The sequence below is a fragment of the Nannospalax galili genome, unplaced genomic scaffold, assembly GCF_000622305.1.
Source record: "Nannospalax galili isolate Female #2095 unplaced genomic scaffold, S.galili_v1.0 scaffold126, whole genome shotgun sequence".
Classification (NCBI taxonomy): Eukaryota; Metazoa; Chordata; class Mammalia; order Rodentia; family Spalacidae; genus Nannospalax; species Nannospalax galili.
In genome coordinates this window covers 581,922-589,497 of record NW_008355275.1, presented here as the reverse complement: position 1 = coordinate 589,497, position 7,576 = coordinate 581,922, and positions in this window count along the sequence as shown.

Genomic DNA, 7,576 nt, shown 5'->3' with positions numbered 1-7,576 from the left:
GGAGTGAGAGTTTTTTTATTTTTATTTTATGGGTATGAGTGTATTGTCTGCATGTATGTGAGTGCACCCGTGTTGTGTAATGCCGCAGAGGTTAGAAGACGGCTTCGGATTCCCTGGAACTGGAGTTAAGGATGGTTCATAGCCACCATGTGGGTGCTGGGACTCTAACCTAGGTCCTCTGTAAGAGCAGTCAGTGCCCTTAATTGCTGATCCATCTCTCCAGCCCCGAAGTGAGAATTTAAAAAAATACAGCCAAGGATCCGAGTGCAACTGACCATGACTACTAATAATCAGATACATACAGATTAGAGATGCATGCGCCAACATCTAAGTGTTATTAGCAAAAACAATGAGTCTTTCTGTAAGAAACAGTATATTTTAAAATGAAATGGGGATCTTTTTTAAAAGTTAAAAACTCATTCAATTTTATGTCTTACAGGGTTTATACTGAGTACAATATTGTATAACTGTATTCAACTGTAAACCTAAAATTTTACAGCCAATTTTGAAAGATGTGCATCTTAGCTCTGGAAATTGTTATTGGATATGTCAATGCTGTTGTCATGAAATGCTGCTTCTAAGTATGTGGTTATGTTCAACAGCGAACCTAAGAATTTTATAGCCACTTCTAAATGAGATGTCTCTTTGCTCTGGAAACTGTTAATTGAGTATGTTAAAGCTGTAATGAAATGCTTCTTCTAAAAAATTTTTTAATATTTAAAAAAAAGAAAATTAAAAAATAGTTCCCGCCTCAGAGAATAAGAGTACTTGCTGTCAAGCCTGATGACCTGAGTTTGAGACCTGGGATCCAACATACTCCCACAGCTTGTCCTCTGACCTCCACATACGCCATGGCAAACTCATGCATACACAGAAATAGTAAATAAATAAATGGTTGTTTCCTCCCTATTGAGAAAGAAGAAAAGGAGCCTGATCTGTAGAGGGAGTGGCTAAGGCCAGGGGACCAGGACATTGACACTGTGGGCTAGGTGGGGTCAGCAGGCCCTCCTGAGAGCCAGGTCCTATAATCCAGTTGTCCAGAAGAGTCAGATTCTGATTTACCTGAGGCTGTACCTAGAAGGACACAGCAGCCTGGGCCTCCCCTCATCCCTACCCACTCTTCCTTTCTCTCCCATTTTTGTGCTGTCCCAACATGCCCTCAAAGCGTAAGACACCCAAGTTCAAATCCTGGCCCTAGCTCCCCTCCATGAGTGACAGAATGATCACACATTCCTGAACCATGGTCTATTCAGTAACCTGCACAGTGAATTCCAAGCTAATGTGAGACACTTGCACCTCAGGACCTTTGCAACTGCTTTGCTCTCTGGAACACCATCTCCTGGTTAGGTCCACCTGCCCATTTGTGTTACAACTCAGAGTACCTCCTCTCCTGGCTCCCCACTCCCTTCAGGCTCTCTCCATGATATTTTTCCTAACTAATGTGTATGCCTGGCTGCTTATTGCCACCTAGAAATTGTGAGCAGAATGATTTTTGTGTTTTGCACACATACCATTGCCTAAAACACCGCCTGTGGCCAATTAAATGAGTCAAGCACCCCAAGACATATTTTCAGCATGCTTTCTTAATTGGCCCAAGAAGTCCATGTGGTTTGTACAGGAGAGAAGGGTTAAGTACAGAGAGGCAAGTGGAGGAGTCAAAGCTAATTCCAAAACCCTTTCCACTTGGATTCCCTTCCCTCCTGCACAGCCAGCATGAGGCCTGTTTTAGAGAGGGCAGAAGGGCAGGTGACATCAGGCACCAATCTGTAGCCCAGAAGATTTGGAAGAACAGAGCGACAAAAGAGGAGGCAGGGAGTGGAGGAGAGGACAGGGTTGGGGGGTGATTGCAATTCTATGTGTTAAGGCCATTTCATTTTAAATTTTGAAATTACATTTATCTTGTGTGTGTGTGTGTGTGTGTGTGTGTGTGTGTGTGTGTGCGCGCATACATGTGGTGTACACGACTTGAGGGAATTGTGCTCTTGTTCCACCATGTGGGCCTCAGGGTTGAACTTAGAACATCAGACTTGCTGGCAAGCACCCTAACCCACTGAGCCATCTTGCTGGCCCTTGAGGCCATTTTCTAAGCATCTGAGCAACACACTTTTGCTTTTATTCATTCCAGAAATAGAAGGTAAACATGAGGATGTGGGGCTTGGGTGATCCTGTTCCTAACTGATGCCTAAGGCTTATACTACGTGGGTCAGGACTCATCCGGGCTGGCGAAGTTCTGTCCTTGTCGTGGTGTTTGGGTATCAGGGATTACCTGCCCAGAGCAGAGACAGATGGGAAATTTCTGTCATCATTAAGGTTTATTGACCAGCACGGCTTGAATTTCCCAGAGAGAAGAATTATCTCTCTGTCCACCGAGAGCAGACATCCTGCTGGGAGTAGTTACATAAATTCTGTTGTTCAGATTAATTAGGATTGTGATTCGTTTCTTTAATGAGGAAGGATACGATGGTGGCAAGAGGGAAAAGCCAGCCTGACCTTGGAGACCTCAGCCAATCCTGGATGACAGTGCAGCAGATGGCGTGGGACCAGGTGACTGCTCAAGGTGCTGACGTGAGTGGAAGAACTGGTCAATCAGTGAAGGGAACCACCCGAGGCAGACAATGACAGCCAATCAGAACTTGGAGCTGCTTTAAACAGGTCTGAGATGGGGAGTCTACTTAGTCTCCCAAAATTCGGGCCTGGGATGACCCAGCCACCCATTTCTTTCCCACCCCCAAGTGCTAGCTTTTATCATTTACTAGAGGAAAGGTTCTTGGAACAAAGCAAAGAACCTGCTCTGTATCCAGGGCTTATTCTCACCCCTGCTTAGGAAGAGACACCCCCCCTCCCCTCTACTCAGAATGCCCTGTCTACCTGTTTGGATGTAAACCCATCCATCCCCAAGTTCCATCCCTATTGAACTGGTTCAGCAAACTTACCTAAGTTGTTCCATTTTGTTCAGAGCCATTTCAGCAGCAAAAGGAAAGGGGGGAGGCAACCTTGGGTCTTGGGAAATTGTCTTAGCCATGAACCATGGACTGTGCTAATTCCAGACATTTTACATCTGGCTAACCAGCTTGTTTTCCCTTCTGTAATCCGCTTGCGATTTTGGGTCACCTTGACACAGAGCATAAGACCACCCTGTTATCCTGTTATTGTCTGACCACTCAGTACCTGCTGATTCCAGCTTTCTTACTATACTTGTTATGGCTAGGAAGTTAACTAATTTTAAAACTACAAAGTTGATTGCCAAGTTATATTACTATATCACGTCTGTATAATGATTGGTTGTTGATTAATAGATTCAAAGTTCTGCTATGTTGTACAAACCTGATTGGTTCACAAATGTCCTGTTTGAATAATATTTCAGTAATCCTATAAAAACTCTGACCTGACAATCATCAGGGCTGCTTCTACTCCCAAGACAGACAGCCTGGCCGGTCGAAAATTAAAATTTACCTTGTTACTTTTCTTAAAATGGTGCTGGTTTTTTTCTCTTTTTCCAAACTCCAGCCTATAACACCTATCACCCTCACCCAGCTGTGAGGCCTGGATCTCAGCTTTAGTATTAGAGGTTAAAGACTGGGAGGTCCTGTGTGGTGGTACATGCCTTTAATCCCAGCACTAGAGAGGCAGAGGCAGGAGAATCTGAGTTTGAGGCCAACCTGGTCTACATAGTGAGTTCCAGGTCAGCTAGGGCTACAGGGAGACGCTGTCTCAAAAATAAAAAAAAAATAAAATAAAATTTAAAAGACTGGGAGGTGTCTAGAGGGGGAGGGTGGTCCTGGGTGAGTATGGAGACAGAAACAGGCACTGTACCACCCCAGAGGGCAATGATAGATTTTGGGATAAAACAGAAAAGGTGCTTCCTGGTGGCCACAGAGAAAAGGGGTTCAAGTTACAGAATGTTTTGAGTGAGAGTCTAAAGGATTTGTTGATGGAATAGATCCTGGGAAAGAGGCAAGGGGAATCAGTTAAGTTTTGGGGTTCTGTCCATTCATGTCATCTCTGCAGAGGCCCCTGGGGAGCCACGTTTTCTTTCTAGGCTATCCCAGTAAGAAAGTAGGACTGACCTCGAGTTGGATACAGGAGAACTTTTCTTGAATCTGGACTATTTATTGCAAGGGCATGTGTCCAGCCTTCTTCCTCAGAAGCTTCTGGAACTTCACCAGTTACGCCTCCCTTAAAAATTAGCTCTGATCTGAGAACCAGAGTCCAAAATGGAGTGAATACATCACATTGACTCTATGGGGAGATCCTCAAAAGATGCCTGAGGTCTGCTCAGAGGAGAGGAAAACATGTGCTCTTGAGTACTAAATTGACTCCCTTCGACGATGGGATCTTCCTGGTGAATGGATATTGTCAATTCTGTTTCAATGCTCTGCAAAGGCTTCCCAATGCGTGCAGAATTAGAAGACAGATAGAGCCTTCCAGCATAAGGAGACAGGGTGGTCTGCACCCTTCTCTCACACAGCACCCTCTGCAGGCCTCTCATTCATTCCCCTCTATTCCAGTGTTCCTTCCATAAAGTGTTCTACTCCCCCATGCCCCCACACCCTCCACACACCTCTCATCCCCCCACCCCCAGCCCTGAGCTCTGGCTCTCCTTCCCTGTGCTGTGGTTTGAGTGTAGATGGTGTACTCAAAGTTCTGTGAGTTGGAGGCAAGTGCTGAGCTGGTAGAACTTTGAAGAGCTGAGGCTTAGTGGGAGGCCTACACATCACTGGGGGCATCTATCTCCTTGTAAAGGGTTAAGATAGTTCTCACAGACCTTTGAGATGTTTCTCATGAGAGGGTTGTTAGAAAAGACCAAGCCTGGCTATCTCTGTCATCCTACCTCACCCCCTGGTTCTCACCACTGTGATGCCATCCATCATGAGGTCTCCACCAGAACCAACCTGTTGCCAATGCCATGCCCTTGAACCTTCAGAACTGGAAGCTATACAAACCTGTTTTCTTTATAGAGTTACCCAGCCCCAAATATTTTGTTATCATGATATAAAATGAACTAATGTGTGAATACAGTATTAGTAATAAGGGGTACAGAGATAAAAGACAGACTCCAGCATCAAGTTCAGCCAAGGAGCAGGAGTGACGAAATCAGATCTGACATGAATTTCAAGGAGAATGAAGGCTGGGGTAGTTAGAATAGTCCTATAGTGAAGGAAGGGCACTTAGGTATTTAAAAAACACCACAGATAGAATAATTGACAATGTTATAAATTTATTTCTCACAGTTCTAGAGACTGGGCAGGCTAAGACCAAAGCTCCAGCAGATCCAAAGTCTCTTAAAGGCTCACTCTCTGCTTCCAAGGTGGCACCTTGTGTCCTTCAGAGGGGACAAACCCTTATCTTCATATGGCAGGACAGATGGCTTTCTGTAGTGTGTGTGTGTGTGTGTGTGTGTGTGTGTGTGTGTGTGTACACCTTGTCACACACAAAACTAATGTGACAGTTGTCAGCTTGATAAGATCTAGAATCACCCAAGAGACAGGCCTTTGGGCATGCCTATCAGGGAATCTCTTTAGGTTTATTGAAATGAGAGGACCTGCCCACTGTGAGTGGCAACATTCACTGGGCTGCAGTCCTAGACTATGTTGAAAGGAGAAAGTGAACTGAGCATGAGAGTTTATCTTACTTCTTGACTGTGGATATGAAGTGACTAGCTCCCTCAAGCTCTGCTGCTGTGATTGCCCCAGGCGTGATGGACTGCCCCTTCAACTGTGAGCCAGAATAAATCCTTAAATTGCTCTCATTAGAGGATTTTATCACAGCAACAGAAAAGTAGCTCAGACAACCTGGGATCTGAGTTGATGCAGAGTTTGACTAGAGGAAGGGGTAGTTGCTCAGGAGCTGGGGTCCCTCCAGCTGGACTTTGTCATGGGGTGGCCAGGTTTTGGGGCCCTGAGGGATACACCTGTTCTTCCTGCATGTGGAAGGGTTCTGAATTGGAAGGGGCTCTCAGTGGCCCATTCATCAATGTCTCTGCAGTCTCAACAGTTCAATTGAAGAGCCTCTAAAGAGGAGGAAATATTTACAGAGAGCCAGGCAGGGTTAAAGACACCAAGGAGGATGCTGGAGGCTGCTGAACTACTGAGGCCTAAGAGAGTGTTGCTGGGATCAGAGGGGTCTGGGAAAGGGAAAGGGGCAGTTTGCAGGAGCTGAGCAGAGAAGCACCAAAGCGAGAGCAAAGGAATATCCCAACCTTGCTCTTCTCCCGCCAGTGTCTCCCACTGGCCAAACCACACGGAAGCCAACCAGCAGGGCCTCTGATTCATCCCACAGGGTAGGCCTTCCAGACGCAATACCGGATGAAGGAGAGGAGACCCCAAACTGTAAAAGAAAACAACAGGCTACTGGAACTCAATTTCCAGCCCACTGTTTTTTCTCAAAGAAATCTCAGAGTGGAGGTGATTTGCCTTGGGCCATGGGACAAGTCAGGGCAAGACCCCTTAGCCCCCTTCCTTGGAGTCTAGATTCGTGGAATAGTGGGCTCCAGGATGTCCACTGGCCTGGAGCTGCAGCTGAAAGCAGAACCAACTTACAGGGAGGTAGCCAAGCAAGGACAGTGAAGGACAGCACAGGGTTGGGATAAGGGGATGGCATCCAGAGGCTGGCTAGTCACCTCTGAGTCTAGTAGGTTGTAGACATATCTTCCCCATGTTATGGTTTACTTCATACCTGCTCCTAACTCATTTCCCTTTTGTGATGACTAATCCTGGGTGTCAGCTTGACTGGATCTGGGATTAACTGAAATGAGAGAGATCTTCTTGATTGGATCATTTGAAGCTGGAAGACACACCCCAAATGTAGGTGTTACCTTCTGACAGCAGCCCGTATAAAAGGCCAAGGCAGAGGAGAACGCCAGGCTTCTTGCTGCTTGCCTGCTCTCTTGCTGGTGAGTTCGTCTTGCTGCCGTAGACTGAGACTAGCTGATCTTTTGGAATTTGTCAGACCTTCAGCACCAGATTGGAACTACTGAGACATCCAGCCTTGTGGACTGAGCAACTACAGATTCTCAGCCTCTCCAGTGTGGTGCAGCCATTGTTGGAATACTCGGACTCTATCTTGTGAGCTAAGCTGATAAATCTCTATACATATATATTCATTCTACCGGTTCTGCTTCTTTGGAGAACCCTAATACACCTTTCTTGAGCCTCCCCAGGCATGGGCACAAGAACCCAGACCCAAGGCCGACAAAGACAGGAAGAGATTGCCTCCCTGTATGAGCCCCACTCAGCCATTTTCCCTGGAACTGCTCACCGATCCAGCACAAAATGGTTTAATTGAAGACATTACAATAAATGGTGCAGAAAAGCAACACCCTTAGAGAAGCAGCCTCAGAGAAGCAGGAGAGGAGACCAGAAGCTGTGGTGACAGCCAGGAGCTGTGGTGACATCCAGGAGCTGTGGTGACAGTGATGCAGGTAAATGACAGCTGGTGCGAAAGGGCTGAGGACAAGAAGTCACAGAGTCCTGGGTTCATAAATGTGACCTCAGTGAAGTCTATTTTCCTGAGCTGCTGTGTCCTTGTCTAGGAAAATGAGAATATTGCTACCTGGCCTCAGCAGTTGCATGAGCCA